The sequence below is a fragment of the Atractosteus spatula genome, assembly GCF_055471065.1.
Source record: "Atractosteus spatula isolate fAtrSpa1 chromosome 10 unlocalized genomic scaffold, fAtrSpa1.hap1 SUPER_10_unloc_5, whole genome shotgun sequence".
NCBI lineage: Eukaryota > Metazoa > Chordata > Actinopteri > Semionotiformes > Lepisosteidae > Atractosteus > Atractosteus spatula.
In genome coordinates, this window is record NW_028296625.1 from 825,573 (window position 1) to 849,715 (window position 24,143).

At 39.5% G+C, this 24,143-nt stretch overlaps 5 non-coding genes across 5 annotated transcripts; 2 read left to right on the forward strand and 3 right to left on the reverse strand.

The window, feature by feature from the left end:
- Positions 1-232: 232 nt before the first annotated feature.
- On the reverse strand, positions 233-304 carry trnaa-ugc (transfer RNA alanine (anticodon UGC)). The gene has a single exon. It is a non-coding gene; the product is annotated as a tRNA-Ala (tRNA).
- Positions 305-13,799: 13,495 nt separating this feature from the next.
- trnat-agu (transfer RNA threonine (anticodon AGU)) lies at positions 13,800-13,873 on the forward strand. The gene has a single exon. It is a non-coding gene; the product is annotated as a tRNA-Thr (tRNA).
- Positions 13,874-14,886: 1,013 nt separating this feature from the next.
- On the reverse strand, positions 14,887-14,968 carry trnal-aag (transfer RNA leucine (anticodon AAG)). The gene has a single exon. It is a non-coding gene; the product is annotated as a tRNA-Leu (tRNA).
- Positions 14,969-16,646: 1,678 nt separating this feature from the next.
- Positions 16,647-16,720, forward strand: trnat-agu (transfer RNA threonine (anticodon AGU)). Its single transcript has one exon. It is a non-coding gene; the product is annotated as a tRNA-Thr (tRNA).
- A 1,017-nt stretch (positions 16,721-17,737) lies between these two features.
- On the reverse strand, positions 17,738-17,819 carry trnal-aag (transfer RNA leucine (anticodon AAG)). The gene has a single exon. It is a non-coding gene; the product is annotated as a tRNA-Leu (tRNA).
- Between the last annotated feature and the right edge of the window lie 6,324 nt (positions 17,820-24,143).

Here is a 24,143-nt window from a genome sequence, read left to right on the forward strand (position 1 = left end):
CAACAGCCATGACAAGTGTGAAGACGTTCTCTGGATTTCCTGAATGTGACTTTAAATTAGTTCACATTCTTTGGTAGTTAACAGAACTAAATGCTTTGGAGGTACATTTAAAACTGCAGAGAACACTGTAGCACTTCGAGTTTAATTGTGTAAACCTGGCTCTCTATGAGCACGAGCAAAGAGTTCTCACTCAACAGAAGACAGCAATGTGAGCACAGTAACATAAAGCACTTGGAGATGCCCGGGATTGAACCCAGGACCTCATACATGCAAAGCATATGCTCTACCACTGAGCTACATCCCCCACATAAAAGGCTGTGGAAGTGACTTAGAGATGTGCAGGTGCTCACAGAACACAATCCATCTTTTGCATCTTTTAAGTGCTCTTGATTAAACTATGCATAGAAAAACAGCAGTACTGATGATTTTCATGGACTGATGCACACTTGTTCTGTACAACTCCAGTGATAAAACCTTGTCTGTAAATATTGTAGAACGTAAAAGGGTGAAACAATGCTCCAACTACAGGAATGGTAACAGAAAGGATCATTTTCTTATTTAATACATCCTTTTGAGATGCCTTGTCAACGCACACAGACGTTAGAGCTGAACAAATATTTTGTACACAAGACGGCAGTGCGATATTAGAATTCCTGTCTTCTTGATGGATTCAGACTCCTTCTCAGAGGTCCATGCTCGCCAAATAAGTTTACAGCTCTAGCGGCAATGCTTGTTAATAAGACAGAATTAAGCGTTGCTGTGCTTTCCTAAATGAGGCCCCATCTCACTCTCCCTCTCTGTGGTGCAGCCACAGAGAAAGTATTCATGCAGGCTGATTAAAGATGTTTTCTTTTGATAAGGGACAGTTCCCAAACGGAGATGCACTTAGCTAAGCCTGGCTATCATGATCAATGGTCATCCATTGGCACCTATCTGTCTAGGGAGTGCCGAATGGACATCTGGACTGCATTCCTAAGTGTCAGGAGTAAGTGACTCATATCTCACCTTCATCAACCAATCAGGGATTGCCAGGGCGTGGTAACACCACGTGGGTCTCCAATGCCCGCCAAACTCTCAACCAATCAGCACACATCTGTGTCTTGGTCAAAAAGGGAGCAAAAGAGTAGCTCGGAAAATACCCAACTCAACAAGCAAGCGCGTTGGTTGCTCTTGCTCTTAATGCAAGGAGCTGTTTTTTTTCCGCATTAATCATTATTAACCAGAAACAGCTGCACAACTGGTCGCATTTGTGGTTATGTCACTTCTCTGCTTCAGCAAGGTCAATAAAAGACTCTGAAAGTAGTAGAGAAAAACTGAATTAAAATCATATTAGCAATTCTGAGCGATATCTGCATACAGGCAATCCAATAAGAATGTTGAAATCTTTGAATATCATCTCTCTATATATTGCGCTGCTTTTTACTTGGAGTAAAACTATTGGATTGGAGGAATGCTAACCGCTGGGTTAAAATGTATTGTTGTTATTTGGAGAAATCAATGAACTCGTGATTTCATAATCACGTTTTAAAAGACGGTCATGTGCACAGAAAAAAGACAGTGCTGATTATTTTTCTGGAGACGGAGCACTGATGACCTATCCGAGCCAATTGATAAAGCTCACCCAGTGGATACTCTAGCAGAACATGGAAGAAAGTTCACCATTGTAACCAAGGCAACCACAGGAACAACATCAAGAAGCACAATCAATTCCCCATTTAAATCTTTCGTGTAAGGTATGCTATGTGAAAGCATGAAGTAAATCCCCTGATCTCTTTTGAACATGGACAAGGTATTTCTGATGGAGCGCTATGAGCAAAGATTTAATAAGCTAGTCCTGCCGATGATTCAGCTTAAAGAAGTAAAAGCTTCACAAACAAAAGCAGCTCGCTACCACAGCCAATATTAAATATAATTGGTGGCACTTTACCATGTGCACTGGCTCAAAAGTGATCTCGGCAGACGTTGTTCCCTACGTAAAGCTGAAAGCGCCAAAGAGCATTTCCATTGAGAAAAAAAAAATCTGCCTTGATGTTAAACATAGAGGGCCGGTCTTTTAGAAGTTCTCCCTCTAAACACCTTCTGCAGCCTCCCGACAGACTAACATAAAGCGCCTTTTCACCAACTCAATTTATAATACACCCCTCAAAACTCACAACCGAATAACAATCCATCCGTATATTTGATTTCCAAGATCCATTCAAGGCAACTTGGCTCTTCGCAAGCAAATAATTTCAGGGAAGAATCTCAGTTTAGTCAACTACTGGTGCATTCAGCACACCACTTGCTTTTGCTTGTCAGGGTGGCCGAGTGGTCTAAGGCGCCAGACTCAAAGATGTGTGTTTTTTCAGCTGGCTTGGGTGTTCTGGTCTCCAAATGGAGGCGTGGGTTCAAATCCTGACCGCTTCTGTTTTTACCTCTCTTGAATTGTTCCAGTGCTAGCTGACAGTGAATGACTGAAATATAAAAGCAGCAGAAGAAAGCAAGCAACTCAGTGCAATTTGTGAGTATTCTGCACTGTTAAAATGCACAGGTTTTCATACTTTTTGGAATTTGTAGCTCAAGAAGTGACTCCTGTTTCATTTTCTATTCACCAACTCGATTTGCATTCCGCCCCTCACACCTCACAACAGAATAACAAACGGCTTCATGTGCCACAGCATTCCCCTGTAGATTCGGTTTGCACTATGAATTAGGTGACCCCGAATGAAATATTTTAGTGTTGGCTCAAATGTGAGGAATTTCATGAACCCTCAAAAAGGAACGCTTTCAGAGAATGCCAGCAATTCAAAGCGTGTAAGCAGCAATTCTGCAATTTATTTTATCGGGGCTGGTGCTTTCCGAGTCGATGGCTCCGCATTAGAAATGAGAAGTGCTGAACTCTAAACATGTTCTTGCCATTACTGCTACTCCTGCTGCTACTCCTTCGTCCTCGAAAAAAGAAAAGACAGGCATGTTTTGAGTCTCAAAATGATCTTCTGGATCCACAAGAAACATGTAAATTTGATTGATTCCGCAGTATTTTGGATGTACTGTACTTATAACTTCCATCGAAGAGAGATTTCATCAGTTGCATGAAATTGAAACTTTCGACTTTTTGTCTGGTATTGAAAATATGTTAAAAAAAACATAAACAATTTTCTAATGAACAACTCATGAAGTATTGCCAGGATCTATATTTAGCGTTTGGTAGTGATAACACTGCTGATATTGACTGAGTAGAAATCTATGTTGTATTGACAGCTTTATCTGAAGCAAGAAATCCTAGAACGCCCTCTATGAAGTTTTAGGATTCATACCAAAAGATGCCTTTTGTTTCCCACCCCAACTGCTGCTATTGCATTACACATTATGTGAACATTACCAGTTTTGGTAGCTTCTGGGCATGATTTTCCTAAACTGAAACTTATTACAAAATTATTTAAGATGAACCATGTCCAAAAATTGTAAATCAGGACTAATTTTAATATCAAATGAAATTACTACAGAAGAAAAGGTTTGATTTATATAACTTATTTTTTTTATTTTTTGAAATGGGCTCACACATTCAGACTCGTTCTCAGTGGTTCTTGCTCACCAAATAACTTAAAAGCTGAGGAAGAATGCTACGAAAAATACTAATCAAAATACAAAATAATAATCATTATTAACCAGAAACAGCAAAAAAACTGGTCACATTTGTGATTATGTCGCTTCTCTGCTTCAGCAAGGTCAATAAAGGACTCTCTGAAAGTAGTAAAACACTAAAGAACTGCAAAACTGAATTCAGAATCATATTAGGAATTCTGAGTGATGCCTGCTTACATGCAATCCAATACGGATGTTGTCTTTAAATAAGAATTCTCTATGTTTCCCTGCCTTTTCCCTGGAGTGAAACTATTGGATTGAAGGAATTCTTATCACAGGTTTACAAGGTGTCGTTGATATTTGGAGAAATCTATGAACTCGTGATTTTTATATACTTTAAATAACAGCCATACGCACAGAATAAAATGACGGTACTGATGATTTTTTTCTGAGACGAAGCACAGATTATCTTTCCAACACAGCTGATAAAGGCAAGCCAATAGATACTCTAGCAGAACATAAAAAAAACAGAATCAATTCCCCACTTAGATCTGACATGTGAGGTATGCTTTGTGATCGCTTGAAGTAAAACCCACGATCTCTTTTGAACTTGGACAAGTTATTTCTGATAGAGCACTATGCAGAAAGACTTTATCAGCTCTACCTCTGAGGACGACTCGACTTGAAGACGCAGAACGATAAAAGGAACACAACCGACATCATAATTGAGGGCACACTGTGATTTTCACTGAATCAAAAGTGATCTTGGTAGACAAACTTCCCTGCTGAAGGTGGAAACGAGAATTTGTGTTGAAAAGACGAAACATTTTTTTTCCCTGCTTTGATGTTAAGCTGATAAAATAGCTTTTGCTCCATTTATCAAAAAAACACATGTCCCCCCATTGGATTCCTAAACAGTAGGAAGGTGGTTCTAACACAAAAACACCAGACAGCAATGGGATTGGATTCCACACCTCCGAAAAGACTGAAGCCTTAAGCCAGAGCCTTAAACCACTGAGCCACATTACCTGCCTGGATAAAACAGGGTGGCTTTTGCTCTTGTCGCCCGACTTAGTGGCGTTATGACCGTGGAACCAACTGCACCTGCTTTTTCTGAGATGCTTCCCCTCTCATGGCAAGATCTCGACTTCTTTAACACCTCTGGATATAGTTCTTCTGTGAAACAGGCTTCACACCTCTGCGTACAGCGCCCTTGATGTCATTTTATTTTTACAGCAGCCGCATCCGGAAAGTTGTGTCTTTTATTTTTTATTTGAACAACAAAACTACATACAATACAAAAAAGAGCACATATAACGTATCAAGAAAATCGTCAGCGGTACATGCTATAATACAATTACACTTTATGAAAAACGATTACACAAGGTAAATAAAGATAAGGTCCACACAGCTTGTTCTTACATTTCGAAAGAGTCCGTAAATACCCCTTTATGTCTATTTTGAACTGTTCAAACGTAGGACTCTTCCCAGACCATTTCACTCTATACCACATTCCTAAACGAGGATGCATCTCCTGTTTTAGAACTATTTTGGCCGTGTGGCTTATACAACACACCCACAGTATTCTAATGGTGGACTGCAGATCTGTGCTATAGTTCAGTCGAATTCGAAGGATCCAGCAATCGTACTGGATTTGAATGGGATTCTGAAATGTCTCTTGCAAAAGTATTTGGGTTTGCTTGAACCTTTGATAAAAAAAAGTGATCTGATCTGAAACTACCCAGCTTACAATCTCTGAGGTAGTTGTCACTAAACTCGGACGTGATGTGGCACACATGTGCCGTGTGCCTTTACTTTTGTAAAAAACTGGTATCGGGAAAAGTTTCTTAATATTTCTTTTGATTAGCATGCAAGAAAATGTGATCATTACCTATGGAATTTCCCGCCAGCCTGGAGCTTGAATTCACAACCTTGAGATTCAGTGTTCAAGAGTCACAGAAGAGGTCGGCCTGGTCTTCAGTCTGCCAACAATAAGCTCCGGCAGTGCTCCTCTGTAAAGCAGATTGTTCAGATCGGTTATGTGGGACGGCACTTCGATATTAAGATCGTTTGCAGCACACGCATGGTTTCCCCCCTTCACGCAAAAAACATAGACGAAGGAAGCTCTCTTGTCTTGGGCTGCTGACTCCCGGATTTAAAGCGCTCTGGGTGCCAGCTAAGTCTCTAACAAGCACACTATAAAGACAGGAATTACACTTTGCTCACGTCACGCATGGAATGGCGAGGCTACTTGTTCCAATATTATCTAGTCACACCTCATATGGTGCCGATTCCTGGTTTTCATTAAAGAAAGAGCACTGCAAACACCGTAAACAGTGCAAAACGTGTGATGAAAGAAGTCTTTTCCCCCCTTTGTCTAAAGCAGAACACAGCGGAGTCATGCCGAGGGTTGTGAGATCAAGATTTCAGTGGAGCACTGTCGTCTACGTCTTTAGCTACATGAGTAGAACATCCTCTTGTACACGGAAAGCAGATTGAGATCCTCTGACATGAAAAGTGCCAGATAAAAGCCATTTCTCATCCTTTCTCTTAGTGGTGGAGCTATCGCATGTACAGATGCAGCCATTCAAAATGAGCGGTAAAAACCCGCAGTGCAGTAACCAACCCGCAGGGCACCGTAGGGCACCGCGGTAAGTGATTGGCTGGCCAAAATGACCGACAGGGGCACTCGTGGTGCATTGGTTGGTAGTGAAAAGATTTAATCATTCAATGTCTTTACTGTGCACATTTCAATCCACTTAGTTTTGAATATTTATATGGAATTTTACCACTAAAGGGAAATTTTAGTAGCTGAGCATAAAAAGAAGAGGAGCATAACGCATCTGAAGGTCATAAACGATATTAATTTTGGAACATAAACATACAGTATATAGCTGGTCTTGGTACTTTAAAGAAAAAAATACACACCAGTATTCCATTTCTCCCTAAACATTTTAAGCTTTGAAGTCTTTAACTAACGTGATACCAGAGTCAACAAGCATACTTTTAGAATTTGATTAAAAGGGAATATAATATGGAATCGCGTATCTAAAGAATTTAATAACGGTATGATTATATCCGTGTACTGCGACAGGGCTGTGTAGGGCTGTTTTGCCTGCCTGTTCATGCGACCTGTCTTGTAGCCTACTGGTCTAGGTGTGTGACTACCAACTGGCAGGTTGTGTGTTCGAAGCCAGCTGGTTCTGGACTTTTCATTTAACAAACATTTCTTCGAAAAAATAGAATAGCGATATTATGGACAATCAATTGACTTTTATATTTCAAAATATCGCAACATGATCGATATTTGCGATATTTTGAACATATCTTCCCTTCTGACAGCGGTTCCTGCTTCTAGTGTGTGTGTGTGCAACAGAGTAAATTTTTATAGAGAAATGGAGGCTGGACAGTATGTGTTACAATATAAACATTTATATTGATTTAAATCGTGTTCTGATTTAAATCGCAAACGCGTGTTTAATTATGTGTTTTTTAATCATAATCAGGCTAATGCATTTCTACATTTTCTGTATGAACCAGCTTAGAGGTTCATACAGAAAGACAGCTTGTGTTTAAATTGAGTGTAAGGTAATTTATGCTTCTAAAGTCATGGTCAGCATTTATTATTGTACTGTGCTGTAAACTTTTTCTGTGCCTAGTCACATTATTTTATTGCATTTTTATTGCGTTATTAAATCCGGTGGCGCTGTGTGTTAGTTTCCTGACTCCCATGTTACATGGTCTGTGATTGAATCCCATAGAACTATGACTTTATTTTTTAACAAACATTTCTTTGAAAAAATGAAACGTTTCCCTTGGTCAGAGATTAAATAAAACCTCACTCGCACCAAACAAATTTATATTTCTAAATATCACAAAATACGTTCATTGTCTTCCAATCAAGTCGAGTTGACATTGGAAGCCTGCCACACCCGGACTGTTAAACCAACGCATTAGCACGTCAAAGCCCATCGAGGGTATTGAGCCAGTATTGGCTTTAGTATTCCCCCCTCTCCCCTCAGTTCAATTCAAGGTGTTTTATTTGCATGACAGATGGGTACAAGCAGTGTTGGGTATGTATATTGTAACGCTTACGGCAGACAGGCACTGTGTAAGAGCCGGCGCACCAGAGCAGCGTACCGAGGGAGCGTCTGCATTTCTAACTTAGTTTTTAAAATTAGTCAAGCAATATGAAGCATCTCCTTTTACTTAGTGCCTGAGCATAAAAAGAATAGGAGCATACTGCAACGCATGTGAAGTCCATAAACGATATTAATTTTGGAACTTAAACATACAGTATATGGCTGGTCTCGGTACTTTAAAGAAAACATACACACCAGTATTCCATTTCTCCCTAAACATTTTAAGCATCGAAGTCTTTAACTAACGCGATACCGGAGTCAACAAGCATACTTTTAGAATTTGATTAAAAGGGAATATAATATGGAATCGCGTATCTCAAGAAATTAATAACGATATAATTATATTCATGTTGCAAAAGAACTGCAACGGACATAAAAACTCCCTTGCTTTTAACAGAGCGTTCCATAATTTCTAACTATGAAAATGCCAGGTGAAAGGATTTGTAAACATATTTTGTTAAAGCAAGTCAGTTTTTTCTGCAACACATAAAAGACATTTTTCCAAGAAAGTTTAGCCTTTGTCACTAATGAAACCACTAAATAAAGACATAAATATAGAAATCTTAAGATTTGTTTTATTTAATGTTGGTAGCAGGATGAACTGTCAGAGTGTATATTTTGTCGCAGAGTTGCTGCAAGATGTTAACAGTGAAAAAGGTATTTAGAAATGAGTTATTTCAAGATGAAAATTTTCAGAATAATTGCAAATCTAGCAGGATAGAGAAAGCACAGAAAACTGGCAGTTAGATTGATCAGATTAGTATGAAAAGTCATTTAGCAAAGGGAATTAGAAGAGTGACAAACTAGTATACTTTAGATCTTTTTTTCTGAACCAGGGACAATCTGATCATGTTTCCCTATAACAATAATAAAAAACTTTATTTGATATATCACCATTAAAGGTGGCATCTCAAAGCAATACAGTAGATGTAAAAACAGATAAAAGGACCACAGATTACAAAGTAAATGCATATAAGAAAGACAAGCAGTTAGAGGTGCTACCAAAATTAGAAAATGAAGCAGATACAGACACTAAGTCTTCTGAAAAGAAAGGTTCTGAGGTTAGATTTAAACTGGCCCTGGTGTGTGTGTGTTTGTGTCTGTCTGTCCTGTGATGGACTGGCGCTATGTCCAGGGTGTATTCTGCCTTGTGTCTGTCGCTTACTGGGATAGGCTCCAAATCCTCTGTACTGGATAAAGAGATTAGAAATGGATGGAAGTAAAGGCACTGTGTGGATGGAACTATACACAGTGTTAGAAACCCACTATGAAATGGCAGCATCTCACTGAGAATAAAACATTTTATACTGCTGGCTTAAGGAAACAGCCTTTCCACCTCTCTTGCACATCAGTATCCATACCTAGTTATTTAAACAAATTGCCTCTAATTATAAACATCTTAATATGCTGGCTCTGTGGATCCGCATCAGCTATGTTTGCCCATTCCTTCAATTCATGTGCATCCAACACACAGTTCAACGCTAGCAACTACACAAAATCTAAAATATGAGCTCTACTTGCCACTTACAGTACCAACAGTACCAGCTAACTTTAGTAGTGACATTTTCATGGATCTTTTTAACAATAAAATTTACAACATCAGACTTCAGACACAATTAAACAGGCCTCAAAAAAGTCTGGTACAAACATTTTCAGCATGGAATAAACCGTTACTTTAATGGTATAAACCTTAAATGGATTCATATTCTCAATAAGATTTGGTGCTCAGTAACATGACTTAGAAAATGACAGAAGACATACGTATCATGCTTATCCTTCTATTTTTCATAATCGTAAACTCCTTAAGGCAGTTACATTTTCTCTGTTCTGACCTGGAGTTACAGAGAAATTTAAATTCTAATAAGAGATTTGTAATGAGGAAAGTCATACCAATCACTCATACAGTACCAGGATTTGCAATTACAATACAAATACTTTCTTTCTGTATGTGTTTATTTTGCAGTTTGAGTCTATGGCATTCCTTTGGGGGTCCATACTCCAAGGCATGACTTTTTTATGTATAAACATCAGTATTTACTGCTATTAATTACTGTACGATTTATAGTTGAAATCTGAGCCTAGATATAAAGTTAGATATAAAGTTAAAATCTCGACAAAGCAATGTAGGAAATACAGAGAAAATAAATCCTTTCTGACATCTAAAATCAGTTTCGATCAAGGTCTCTAAAACGAACAAGAAAAAGAAGATTTTCGGAGGGCAATTACGCTGTGTTTATATAGAATAAGTGATTTATGAGCAATCTAATTTCTTGTTCGTTTAAAACAGTGAAATGTCAGCTGCAAAAGATCACACCAGAAACAGCACTCTCTCTGCCTGTCATAGACGTTCAGGAAAGGCTGAATGAAGTCATGTCAAGTACAATAATTCGGAGATCAACAATAACAGTTGTAGGACAGTATATAAGGAGGATAAGGATTTTGAAGTTGACTCGAAATCTGATAGGTAACCAGTGCAAGGACTTGAAAACAGGTGTAATGCATCCCTGATAGGATTCTTGCTGTCATATTCTGAACATATTGAAGATTGCTCAGTGTGGATTTAATTTCCCCAGTGAACAGGATGTGCATTTATTAATTCTAGAAAAAAAGCCTTTCTTGATTTCTCTAGTTCTTAGTTTCTCTAGTTCCCTTTAAAATAAACTATTATTCCACAATGCAGAGTATTACATGCCCAGTATTTACACATGATATTTGTGATTTAAAGAAATTAACACAAGCAGCTTTTGGAGATTTAAGTGTTGACTGAGTTATTGCAGGATAAAAGACTAGAGATGTTGGCAAGAAGAAGATAGTTTGGGGAAAGCTGAGGAATACACTTATAACAAGAACACTTCCTAATGGGGTTAGGCATACTTTTGATGAAGATGATGAAGTTAACAGACTATATGTTTACATAGATACTGAAATAAGGATTGTATTTTAGATTATGTGTAGTTGCTGGCATTGAACTGTGTGTTGGATGCACATGAATTGAAGGAATGGGCAAACATAGCTGATGCGGATCCACAGAGCCAGCATATTAAGATGTTTATAATTAGAGGCAATTTGTTTAAATAACTAGGTATGGATACTGATGTGCAAGAGAGGTGGAAAGGCTGTTTCCTTAAGCCAGCAGTATAAAATGTTTTATTCTCAGTGAGATGCTGCCATTTCATAGTGGGTTTCTAACACTGTGTATAGTTCCATCCACACAGTGCCTTTACTTCCATTTCTAATCTCTTTATCCAGTACAGAGGATTTGGAGCCTATCTCAGTAAGCAACGGACACAAGGCAGAATACACCCTGGACATAGCGCCAGTCCATCACAGGACAGACATACACAAACACACACACACCAGGGCCAGTTTTCCCATAAACCAATTAACTTACCAGTATGTTTTGGAGTGCGAGAGGGAGTCATATCACACATATGGAGAAAAACCATGTAACCCAGAGAGAACATGTAAACCCCACACACACAGGATGGCAGGAATTGAACCTAGGACCCCAGTGCTGCAAGATAGCAATGCTAACCACTTTGCCACCATTATAAATGGATAGATATCTTAGTTATCATTCTAGTTCACAGGTTTGGATGCATAATTTAATTTTGAAAGCCACTGAGACATCAGGTACTACTGTTGTATTTATGAAAAAGAAACAAAACAAAAAACATACTAACAACTGTGCCATCCTACTCCTTAGTTAATACATTTTATTATTCATAAACAGTTAACATTGTTAGCAAAATATTTTGAATTATATTTAACCCTATTTTTTCTTTAGTTTTGTATTTAACTTATTATATGATAGTCAGACTTAATGTATATTTGAACAATGAAAATATATTTTTACAAGATTTTACATTAAGCACTTAAAATTAATATGGTTAATAATAGTAAACTGTAACATGCTGTAACAAGATCGGTTAAACTGCGAAGAAAATGCTTTCAGAGAAAATGTTTCAGGTGTGAAGAACATAGATCTCCAATGCAATTTCAATCAAACCTGTTCCCACACACCCTGCCCCCACTACCATTAGAATATACACAAAGCACTCACATCTTTCGAGCTAATGATCAGGTGACCCAAGAGAGAGCGAGAGAAACACCAAGGGGTGCGGAACCAGGGAACCATTTACATGGAAAACGGGCGATCTCCCCAGACTGTCCGCCCGTTTCACTGTTACCTGGATACCTCTTTATTTAGAACTCACTAACACTGATTTTTAGTTTAGAAGGATTCAAGTAGGGTTTTAGATGAAAGGCAGCGACCTTAATCAAGCCCAAATCACAATTGAACCCATTCAGAGCCTACATTACATTTTAGCGTTTCATTCTGAGCAGAAGACCCTCACACCTGAAGAAGGGGGAGGTGTTTTTCGCTGGAAATCTCGCCTGCTTCTACTTTACAACCGGAGTGCTGGCTGTGACGAATTAAACCGGTATTACAGGTTTCAATCACAGACCATGTGACATGGGAGTCAGGAAACTAACACACAGCGCCACCGGATTTGATAACGCTATAAAAACGCTATAAAATAATGTGACTTGGCACAGAACAAGTTTACAGCACAGTACAATAATAAATGCTGACCATGACTTTAGAAGCATAAATTGCCTTACACTCAATTTAAACACAAGCTGTCTTTAGCCCTCTAAGCTGGTTCATACAGAAATGTAGAGATCCAGGCTCAGAACACACAGCTTCATTAGTGAATACATATGCAGGACAACTAGAGAAGATGTTTTACAGAGGATGGATTTTTAGAAACATCCCATCAGTGACATCACTGAAGTCAACTCCTAGGTACTGTAACTGTCGTGTGGATAGTTTCACAAGAATCAGACAAAGGTTTAAGCATCGCTTGTTCTAGATAAAACTGCAAAAAAAAAACAACAACCCATAATGTACTTCTTTGCGGCTCTGTTTGCCCAAATCATATATTCACAACGTGAAATCTAGAAAATAATATTACGTAACCAAAATCCGCAATATGGAAACAGAACCTGTGTAATTGTTGATAGATGATGTACTCGTAACATTTTTTCAAGACGAGCTACAACATTTAAAAAATGACTTGTATGTACTTGATATCTCTAATCAATCCACGGGTCCCAGCACAAAACGAAACTAAAACGCATACCGTTTCGCGCTTCTTATTAGTTGCTCAAAAGTAATTTGACCGTATGAAATGCATAATATAAACCTAGAAACATATACGTGAGCAGTACTTAAGCACTGTAGTATCGGTGTTAAGACATATCTCTCAAATACTGTAAATCAAGTTAAAAATATCTCAAGACAGATTCTGGTCATAATGAAACCATGTTTCGTGTATGTTTTCTTTAAAGTACCGAGACCAGCCATATACTGTATGTTTATGTTCCAAAATTAATATCGTTTATGGCCTTCACACGCGTTGCAGTATGCTCCTATTCTTTTTATGCTCAGCTACTAAGATTTCCCTTCAGTGGTAAAATTAGATATGAATATTCAATACTTAAACGGGCACAGTTAAGACATTAAATATACATATACATACTGTATACAGTACAGTTTGCATACGGTAATATGATTATGTTCCTAAATCAATCTCTTTTATGAGCATGTGTAAGGCATGGTGAATCGATTCTCAAAAATTACTGTACTTTGCATGATTGGAAAAAAATGTGTGATTGCGAAATGCTGTGGTGTTACTTTTACAAAGACGGTCAATGAAAAAAAGAATGTGGACCAGGGCAATACTTTGAGTTTACAGCTTGTCCAAGGTCATTTATTATTAATACTATTATTAATATCTTCGTTAAAGACTTTGATGGCTACAGCTCAAACATGAGAGGTTGAGCTTTATTAGCTCCACCTTGCGGAAATTCCGGATACTATTATTTTGCTAGCGGTATTTACCGGTAACTTGCGGTAGACTGCGTACAGCATACCTGAAAATAATGCGGTATCGCCTGCGCATTTTGAATGGCTGCATCTGTAAATGAGGCAACTTGCAAGGCGAGCAGGCTCGGTGCACACCGAACGCAGATGTCTCAGAGCAGTTGAGACGTGTCCAAGTGGCTGTCAAAGGACGGCCCTTCGCCGGCGCCGTGGCTTAGTTGGCTAAAGCGCCTGTCTAGTAAACAGGAGATCCTGGGTCCGATTCCCAGCGGTGCCTTTCTTCCTGTCTTACTGTACAGAATTTATCCTTATGGGCAAATCCCATGCCTTTTAATTCAGGTGAATGCAAGTGTTCGTTTCCTTTCTGGAACAACTTGTTTTGAAAGAAATCTATACAGCTTGCGAAAGATGAAACACAAATCTTGCTTATCAGTGAAGAAGAGGTACTCCCAGCAGGCCAGCTAATACCAGCAGTGTTTTTTTTTCACCCTAACCCAGAGAATGGAGAAAAGCGAGGCGCCTGTGGCTCTGCAGTGTAATCAGTTCGCGAGTTCGGCGGTTAGCTGAAAGAGTGGTAAATGCAGCTTGCCCCAGCCCGTTCTTATTCTTTTAAAGAGGATAAAAAATTAACTTCGCCGCCATTACTACCAGCTTTAAAAGACTGCCATGGGCACGGAAAAAAACACACTACAGATGACTTTTCTGGAACCGAAGCAGAGATTCCTTTACGAACCAACTGATAAAGTTCAGCCAGTGAATACTGTTAACAGAATGTGAAAGCACGATCAACTTTGTAACTGCAACCACAGGAAAAACAGCAAGAAGCAGGCTCCATTCCCCATTTAGATCTGTCGTGCGAGGCATGCTTCTTGAACGCATGAAGTAAATGCCACGATCGCTTTTGAACTTGGACAAAGTACTTCCAAAGGAGCGCTATGCGCAAAGATTTAACAAGCTCAACCCCCGCCAACGATTCGGTGTGAAGAAGCAGAACATTCAATTTTCACAGACAGAAGCGGCACACCAGCACAGCCAACATTAAAACGGAGGGCACACTACGATTTGCATTGACACAAAAGTGATCTGGGCAGACGTCGTTCCCTGCATAACGCAAAAAGTGGCAAAGCGCTTTTGGGGTGAGAGGACGCAAGAGGGTTTTGGTTTTGTGCCTTGATGTCAAGCTGAGAAAGTATCTTTAAACACTTTGCTTAGTTTCTCGAGAGACTGCCAAAAGGCAGTTCCCTCCCTTTCGTCTGAAGTCAGCTGAAAAGGGGTCGCAACAGAAGCACCTGGCAGCAGTGGGATTCGAACCCACGCCCCCAAAGAGACTGGAGCCTTAATCCAGCGCCTTAGACCGCTCGGCCACGCTACCCGCTGTGCGATGTCTCTTTGTCTCATTACTTGCTCGGAGGAGGTCGGGTGGGTTTTGCTCTTGTCACCCGACTTAGTGGCGTTATGACCGTTGAACCGACTGCACCTGCTTTTTCTGAGATGCTTCCCCTCTCATGGTGAGATCTCGACTTCTTTAACACCTCTGGATAAAGATCTTCTGTGGAGCAGGTTTCAGACCTCTGCGTACAGCACCCTTGATGTCATTTTATTTTTACAGCAGCCGCATCCGGAAAGTTGTGTCTTTTACGTTTTATTTGAACAACAAAACTACATACAATACAAACAAGAGCACATATAACGTATGAAGAAAATCATCAGGGGAACATGCTATAATACAATTACACTTTATGAAAAACGATTACACAAGGTAAATAAAGATAAGGTCCGCACAGCTTGTTCTTACATTTCGAAAGAGTCCGTAAATACCCCTTTACGTCTATTTTGAACTGTTCAAACGTAGGACTCTTCCCAGACCATTTCACTTTATACCACATTCCTAAACGAGGATGCATCTCCTGTTTTAGAACTATTTTGGCCATGTGGCTTATACAACACACCCACAGTATTCAAATGGTGGACTGCAGATCTGTGCTATAGTTCAGTCGAATTCAAAGGATCCAGCAATCGTACTGGATTTGACTGGGATTCTGAAATGTCTCTTGCAAAAGTATTCGGGTTTGCTTGAACCTTTGATAAAAAAAGTGATCTGATCTGAAACTACCCAGCTTACAATCTCTGAGGTAGTTGTCACTAAACTCGGACGTGATGTGGCACACATGTGCCGTGTGCCTTTACTTTTGTAAAAAACTGGTATCGGGAAAAGTTTCTTAATATTTCTTTTGATTAGCATGCAAGAAAATGTGATCATTACCTATGGAATTTCCCGCCAGCGTGGAGCTTGAATTCACAACCTTGAGATTCAGTGTTCAAGAGTCACAGAAGAGGTCGGCCTGGTCTTCAGTTTGCCAACGATAAGCTCCGGCAGTGCTCCTCTGTAAAGCAGATTGTTCGGATCGGTTATGTGGGACGGCACTTCGATACTAAGATCGTTTGCAGCACACGCATTGTTTCCCCCCTTCACGCAAAAAACATAGACGAAGGAAGCTCTCTTCTCTTGGGCTGCTGACTCCCTGATTTAAAGCGCTCTGGGTGCCAGCTAAGTCTCTAACAAGCACACTATAAAGACAGGAATTACACTTTGCTCACGTCACGCATGGAATGGCGAGGCTACTTGTTCCAATATTATCTAGTCACACCTCATATGGTGCCGATTCCTGGATTTCATTTAAGAAAGAGCACTGCAAACACCGTAAACAGTGCAAAACGTGTGATGAAAGAAGTCTTTTCCCCCCTTTGTCTAAAGCAGAACACAGCGGAGTCATGCCGAGGGTTGTGAGATCAAGATTTCAGTGGAGCACTGTCGTCTACGTCTTTAGCTACATGAGTTGGACATCCTCTTGTACACGGAAAGCAGATTGAGATCCTCTGACATGAAAAGTGCCAGATAAAAGCCATTTCTCATCCTTTCTCTTAGTGGTGGAGCTATCGCATGTAAATGAAGCAACTTGCAAGGCGAGCAGGCTCGGTGCACACCGAACGCAGATGTCTCAGAGCAGTTGAGACGTGTCCAAGTGGCCGTCAAAGGACGGCCCTTTGCCGGCGCCGTGGCTTAGTTGGCTAAAGCGCCTGTCTAGTAAACAGGAGATCCTGGGTCCGATTCCCAGCGGTGCCTTTCTTCCTGTCTTACTGTACAGAATTTATCCTTACGGGCAAATCCCATGCCTTTTAATTGAGGTGAATGCAAGTGTTCGTTTCCTTTCTGGAACAACTTGTTTTGAAAGAAATCTATACAGCTTGCGAAAGATGAAACACAAATCTTGCTTATCAGTGAAGAAGAGGTACTCCCAGCAGGCCAGCTAATACCAGCAGTGTTTTTTTTTCACCCTAACCCAGAGAATGGAGAAAAGCGAGGCGCCTGTGGCTCTGCAGTGTAATCAGTTCGCGAGTTCGGCGTTTAGCTGAAAGAGTGGTAAATGCAGCTCGCCCCAGCCCGTCCTTATTCTTTTAAAGAGGATAAAAAATTAACTTCGCCACCATTACTACCAGCTCTAAAAGACTGCCATGGGCACGGAAAAAAACACACTACAGATGACTTTTCTGGAACCGAAGCAGAGATTCCTTTTCGAACCAACTGATAAAGCTCAGCCAGTGAATACTGTTAACAGAATGTGAAAGCACGATCAACTTTGTAACTGCAACCACAGGAAAAACAGCAAGAAGCAGGCTCCATTCCCCATTTAAATCTGTCGTGCGAGGCATGCTTCTTGAACGCATGAAGTAAATGCCACGATCGCTTTTGAACTTGGACAAAGTACTTCCAAAGGAGCGCTATGCGCAAAGATTTAACAAGCTCAACCCCCGCCAACGATTCGGTGTGAAGAAGCAGAACATTCAATTTTCACAGACAGAAGCGGCACGCCAGCACAGCCAACATTAAAACGGAGGGCACACTACGATTTGCATTGACACAAAAGTGATCTGGGCAGACGTTGTTCCCTGCATAACACAAAAAGTGGCAAAGCGCTTTTGGGGTGAGAGGACGCAAGAACGTTTTTGTTTTGTGCCTTGATGTCAAGCTGAGAAAGTATCTTTAAACACGAGAAAAGCTTAGTTTCTCGAGAGACTGCCAAAAAGCAGTTCCCTCCCTTTCATCTGAAGTCAGCTGAAAGGGGGTCCTGACAGAAGCACCTGGCAGCGGTGGGATTCGAACCCACGCCTCCGAAGAGACTGGAACCTTAATCCAGCGCCTTTGACCGCTCGGCCACGCTACCCGCTGTGCGCTGTCTCTTTGTCTCATTACTTGCTCGGAGGAGGTCGGGTGGGTTTTGCTCTTGTCACCCGACTTAGTGGCGTTATGACCGTGGAACCGACTGCACCTGCTTTTTCTGAGATGCTTCCCCTCTCATGGTGAGATCTCGACTTCTTTAACACCTCTGGATAAAGATCTTCTGTGGAGCAGGTTTCAGACCTCTGCGTACAGCACCCTTGATGTCATTTTATTTTTACAGCAGCCGCATCCGGAAAGTTGAGTCTTTTACGTTTTATTTGAACAACAAAACTACATACAATACAAACAAGAGCACATATAACGTATCAAGAAAATCGTCAGGGGCACATGCTATAATACAATTACACTTTATGAAAAACGATTACACAAGGTAAATAAAGATAAGGTCCGCACAGCTTGTTCTTACATTTCGAAAGAGTCCGTAAATACCCCTTTACGTCTATTTTGAACTGTTCAAACGTAGGGCTCTTCCCAGACCATTTCACTTTATACCACATTCCTAAACAAGGATGCATCTCCTGTTTTAGAACTATTTTGGGTGGTATAGCTTATACAACACAGCTACAGTATTCTAATCGTGGACTGCAGATCTGTGCTATAGTTCAGTCGAATTCGAAGGATCCAGCAATCGTACTGGATTTGACTGCGATTCTGAAATGTCTCTTGCAAAGGTATTCGGGTTTGCTTGAACCTTTAAAAAAAAGTGATCTGAAACTACCCAGCTTACAATCTCTGAGGTAGTTGTCACTAAACTCGGACGTGATGTGCCGTGTGCCTTTACTTTTGTAAAAAACTGGTATTGGGAAAATTAAAGTCGAAACCCAAAACAGTTACATAATTAAGAGTAAATGCCTCCTAATAGCTAGCAAACGCTCCTAGTTAGTAAAGTTTTTTGTGTTCCTGCCTGTCACGCGGGAATCTGGGGTTTGATTACCGACGGGGAGACAGCTAGTTTTTTATGATCAGATTCCAATATTAATGCTGTGTGTGAGAGTTTACGTAACTTTCCTTTTCTCACATTTTCTGACGACTATTCCGAAGGAGCGCCCTGTCAACTCCTAATACTTTTAAAAAAAATCTACCTGCATGTTTGATTATTTTTGTTTTATTTAGAAAAAGTTCAATATTGATCATAACTAAAGAAAATAATGATCAGAAACAAAAACAAAATGTTGAAGATGCGACTCAATCTTGAATCAGAGCTGGGTGACACGGGCTTCTGTTCTGATATGGTTGTACGAGAAACAGGAGGAATCTTTTCTCTCCTATGGAGCATGAGCTGAATCAGGAATGAGACATTTCGTGTGTTTGTGCATATGTCAACGCATGACCTACATCGTAAAACTAAAACTAAATTAAAAACTAACATTAAGTTTTCAGAGACATTCATTTATATACAAACAAGAGATAGACAAAGCAATAATTCTACATTAACTTGTCCTGCACTGATCAGACTAATTGAAATGGTCTGATTCAGAGCCTGTGCAGCTCGTGCTAATACAACATTTTCCTTTGATTTCCTTTGAGTGACGTCAGTGTAAAACAGCTTTCCTTCTTGGGGAACAACGGTTGTGTTCCATATTTCTAATTATTTTGGTTTCAAGATAGCAATTTAGGATGAAACATAAAAGCCAGCTGGATAAAGCCGTTACACGTCATTTACAATGGTCTTTCAACTAATAGCCCGTGCAGGGATCAAACCCTCAGCTGTTGGTACGAGTTGCGTAAGGCTCTGCAACATGCAGATGAGAAACTAACCTCTGCTTCTTCATTATATACACAGTGAGCTATATATGCGGGCTTACTGCCCCTTACGGGCTCTGTATTTGATTGCAGTACAAGACCGGCCGTGGAGAAATGAAGTGAAGAGGGTGTGTTCATTAAAAGGCTCATAGCATCCCTGGATGGTCTCAAACCACCACCCTTTTGGTTAACAACCGAACCACAAAGACTCATGTACAGCTTAACACTTCTCGGTCTCAGTGTAAGTGATACACTCCGTAAAATTTCTGGAGAATCATTTGTTTTTAAAGGAAAATCGCCAACAGATCAATTGGAGTTTTTTCATTCTATACTGCAATTTCTGAAGGGTACCCTGTGAAAATACGAATTTTGACGAGAAGGGATGGACATATAAGGTCAGTAGGCTTGGGGAATTGGACCTTATGGTGAAGGCTGCGGGCTCGGCATCAGCAGAACCTGATCAATATCGGTTGACTCCGATATACTTTGACAACTTAACTTCTGGATTTAGAGACATTTACCTTAGTGTCGATATACTAAGATGTTTTGGTAACGAGGAAGGAGGGACAAAGCAAATTGGCAGAATGTGTGCTATTTTGTTGACTACAAGTCCTCACATGCCAGAGGGTCAATATTAAAAAAAACGTAACAGTATAATCTCTTGTACTTCACAATTTAATAGTGTCTGTTACATTGTGTCTCACACCTCAGTGTCAGAATTGTGAGACGAGTTTGTAATCAGGAGGGAGGGCCATAGCAATTCAGCAGAAATTGCATTCACCTTTTCCCAATGCATTCTTACATGCCATTTTCTCACATGCCATGCTCAGAGGGTCATATTTTTAAAATGGTATCATAAAATGTCCTGAAGTTCAGGATTTTGACAGTCTGTTATATTGTGTCTCACACCTTGATGTCAGAAATATGAGACGATTTTAAAATCAGGAGGGAGGGCCCTAGCAATATAGCAAACATTGCATTTACCATTTGACAATGTATTCTCTCATGCCATGTTCAGAGGGTCGTATTTAAAAAACGGTACAGTACAATGTCCTGAAGTTCAGGATTTTGATAGTCTTTTCCATTGTCTCTCACACATCTGTGTCAGAATTTTTAGACATTTTTATAACCAGGAGGTAGGTTCGATCACCCTCTGCTCATCCTCAGTTAACCATATAGTCTCATATGCCATGTTCTAAATGTCCCATTTAAAACTGCTATATTAAAATTTCTTGTAAAATGCAAGAGTTTGAGACTTTTTATGATCAGAAGGCAAGGTCGTGGAAAATATGCAGAAAGTGCCAGTGAATTTACGTTTTGCCTTTGTCTTATTTACTCCTGGTATAACATGCCAGTTTGTTTTATTGTGAGTTGTGTTTCTGAAATGTGTTTCATACAAAAATGCAATTTGGACAGTCTCTACTTACATATTCCCCTTTACTGAGGAAATGTACAGTAATACATCCGGATAAGTATTTTTAAAAATGACTGTAGAGAGCCATCTACAGGCGAAAGACGACATAACATCACAGCAGCAGCATTTAAGATGGAACGAAAAACGCAAAGCAGCAGCTGGCGAATAAGAAGCCAACTTCAGCCTCGTTAATGCAATAGCATTAGGTGAGGTGGAAAAATATTTCTTGCTCTGAATCTTAACATTTTTATAGGAGGTGTTCTAGGACTTCTTGCCTCAGAAAAAAAAACTGCCAGTACATCAGTTATTTCTACTCCATCAATAGCAGCAGTGTTATCAGTACTGAGCCCTAAATGTACTGTAGGTCCTATCATCATATAAAAAGTCGAAAGTATCGACTGCATTCAACTGATAAAATGTATCTTCTATGAGAGTTATATCTTTATCCAAAATACATCAGAAACAAATTTGCACGTTTTTTGGGGGGGATCCTGAAGACTGAGACTCAAATTTTATGCTTTAAATTAAATAAATTGTATTTATTATGAATGTGCCGGAAATTTTTCAGTACTTTAGAGGGTTCTGCCATTTTAGATGTTATGCTGTTCCTGTCTGATTTATCAAATGTGTCATTTAAATCTCCAGTCATTTCTATATCAGTCTGAAGGCCTTGCAGTAAAGATTGCAATTCATCCAAAAATGCCAATTTTCCCACTGGTGATACATACAAGGAAATGAATGTATATTTTCCCCCCAAATCAACAAATTTAAGATCAAATACCTCCCTCATCTGCAGGTGGAGATAATAATGTCAGAATAAATACAGGTTTAAAAGTCAGGAGCATTGATAGTCCTATTTTAAAATGACACTAAAATGCTCACAATATATTAAAAAGCTCTGTAAAATGCAAAAATAATAAAAAAAATATTAAAACAAGGTAAAAAGAAATAATACACAGTTATAAAGCTCAGGAATTATCAATGTGAAGTTACAATGGGTTGATTGTGTTTCATGTGATTTAAAAAATAAAATGTTTGCACAAAATCCACTTACAATATGCTAAAAATGGCAAGAATACTTAACCTTTTACTACCAGTGACATATTTAGCCAATGTCCACCTGGAATTTCCTCCCCCTTAAACATTTGTTATATCTCTGCAGCAGAACATAGCAGGAGCCTGGTTCAGGTCTTAAATTGAAGCTAACCCCCTTGGCTTTGAGTGTGAATAGTCAAATTTCTTATATTTCTTAATGTGTCCACTCAGCAGACAAACATATGAAAATAAAACAAAAAAAACAGCTGGCGAACATTTTTTTTGGTCTTCAGAGGTCAGAGTTTTCAACTATATGCATGTCAAGGGCCTGGGAATGATTTGAAAACCTTGTTCTAGGTGGCTACTAGCTTGGATAAAAATTTGGGACAAATGGATCAATTAGAAAAAATTCTACATCATGTTTTGTGAAGACTGGACCTGGAATGAAATTTCACGCCTATAATAAAAAATCATAAAAATATTGAAAATAATAAGAATAAAAACCATTGCAATTGCTATAAAAACCTTAAGACACTGCTAGAGAGCCTTTACCTGCTGTTATGCAATGAAAAAAAACCTCAGAGTTGCCTTCTGGTGTGAAAAAAAGGAGCACTGATAAGAAACTGATAAAAAACTGATTGATTATCCCTTCTGAGTCAATGATTGACAGCTAAAAATGCAGCCTGAAGCTTCTAGAGGAAGTCTCACCCCCTAAGGGCTCTGAATGGCTGAAAATACAAAGAATGACAGCGGTTTTTACCAATCAAATCGCCTTATTTCTGGCGCTCGTTCTTCAAACATTTATTACGTAATCAGTAACGTTTACTAGTCTCTAGCTCTTGAGATAAATTAGTCTGGGTTATTTTGGATATATATAATGCTCCAGAATAAGGTAAAAACATGGGATATATATATATATTTGCTGGTTTTTGCTTTTGCGGTTTTGTTGGTAAAAATGTATGATATTGACATGCTGGGCTGGCCAGGTGATCGGGTGTTTTTATTGGGATTCTGCTAGTTCATTAATTTATTGGTTTATTGCATAATAGTGTCATGTCTGTGGAAACAAACTTTATGATTTTGTTGTGGTGATATTTGAGAATACGTGCATGTGAGAAAATTTGTGGAGCGGTTTCAAACAAACGTTGTTTATCTCGCCTTTATCTTAAAAATAATAAGTGTCATCTGGGGAGACAGGAGTGGTCCTCGGTGACCGCGATCCGGACTGTTAACAGGTGTGTAATTTAAAAAAAAACAAGTTAAAAATAAATGCTAAATGGGTTTAACATTTAGGAATGTAATTGGTCAGATGCTTACGATAAGTGATGCTGGTGTTTCGTGTGATTTAGCGAATTCAAAAAAATATTAATTTTAAAAACGGCAAGAGCTCGTATGAAAAAAAAGTTCGTAAGTATCTTTGTTACAACAGCCGCGCCAGAACTATTCAGATACTGTACATCAGAAAAGTACCTGAACTTGACTGGTTTATATTCAGTTATGTGCATTGGGAACGAAAGGGAGACTTAGATGGATTTTATTAGGGTTTTAGGAATCAGAAAATTTATTTTTACACGTTTATGCCTACGAGCAGAAATAACTTCCTGCTTTCAGCGCTTTTTTTGTTTCTGCTTGTAACCTCGAACAGAGAAACCCAGTACTGACTCACAGAAACACCCCGGAGTTTCTGTGTTTCTGGGATTTAAGAGGGATGTATGCAGCGGTGTTACTAGTCTGGAAGGAGGAGACGCGCATTCCGCACGGGGAGCGTAGAGCAATGAGACGCACCTGCTGCGCGCTGAGTCCTGTCCTATATAACCGCTGAGCACGGACACACAAGAGTCTCCAGCCAGTGTTGGAGATTTATGATTTCAATGTTTTTTTTTCCTTTTGAGCAGAAGCTGGGTTTCTTCCTCTAGTTAAAGTTATCGGAGTTGTGGTTACTGTGCTAGACCGTCGGGAATAGCGCTTTTATTTATTTTTTTATTAAACAGTCTGCTGTATACTGTACGTGAAATAAAGATAAGAGTGCTTTCTTGATACTTCACAAGAGTATACATAATTCACGAGCTGTATTAAAAAAAAATGAACTGGAAGAAAAGCAATAGGGCTGGAGTT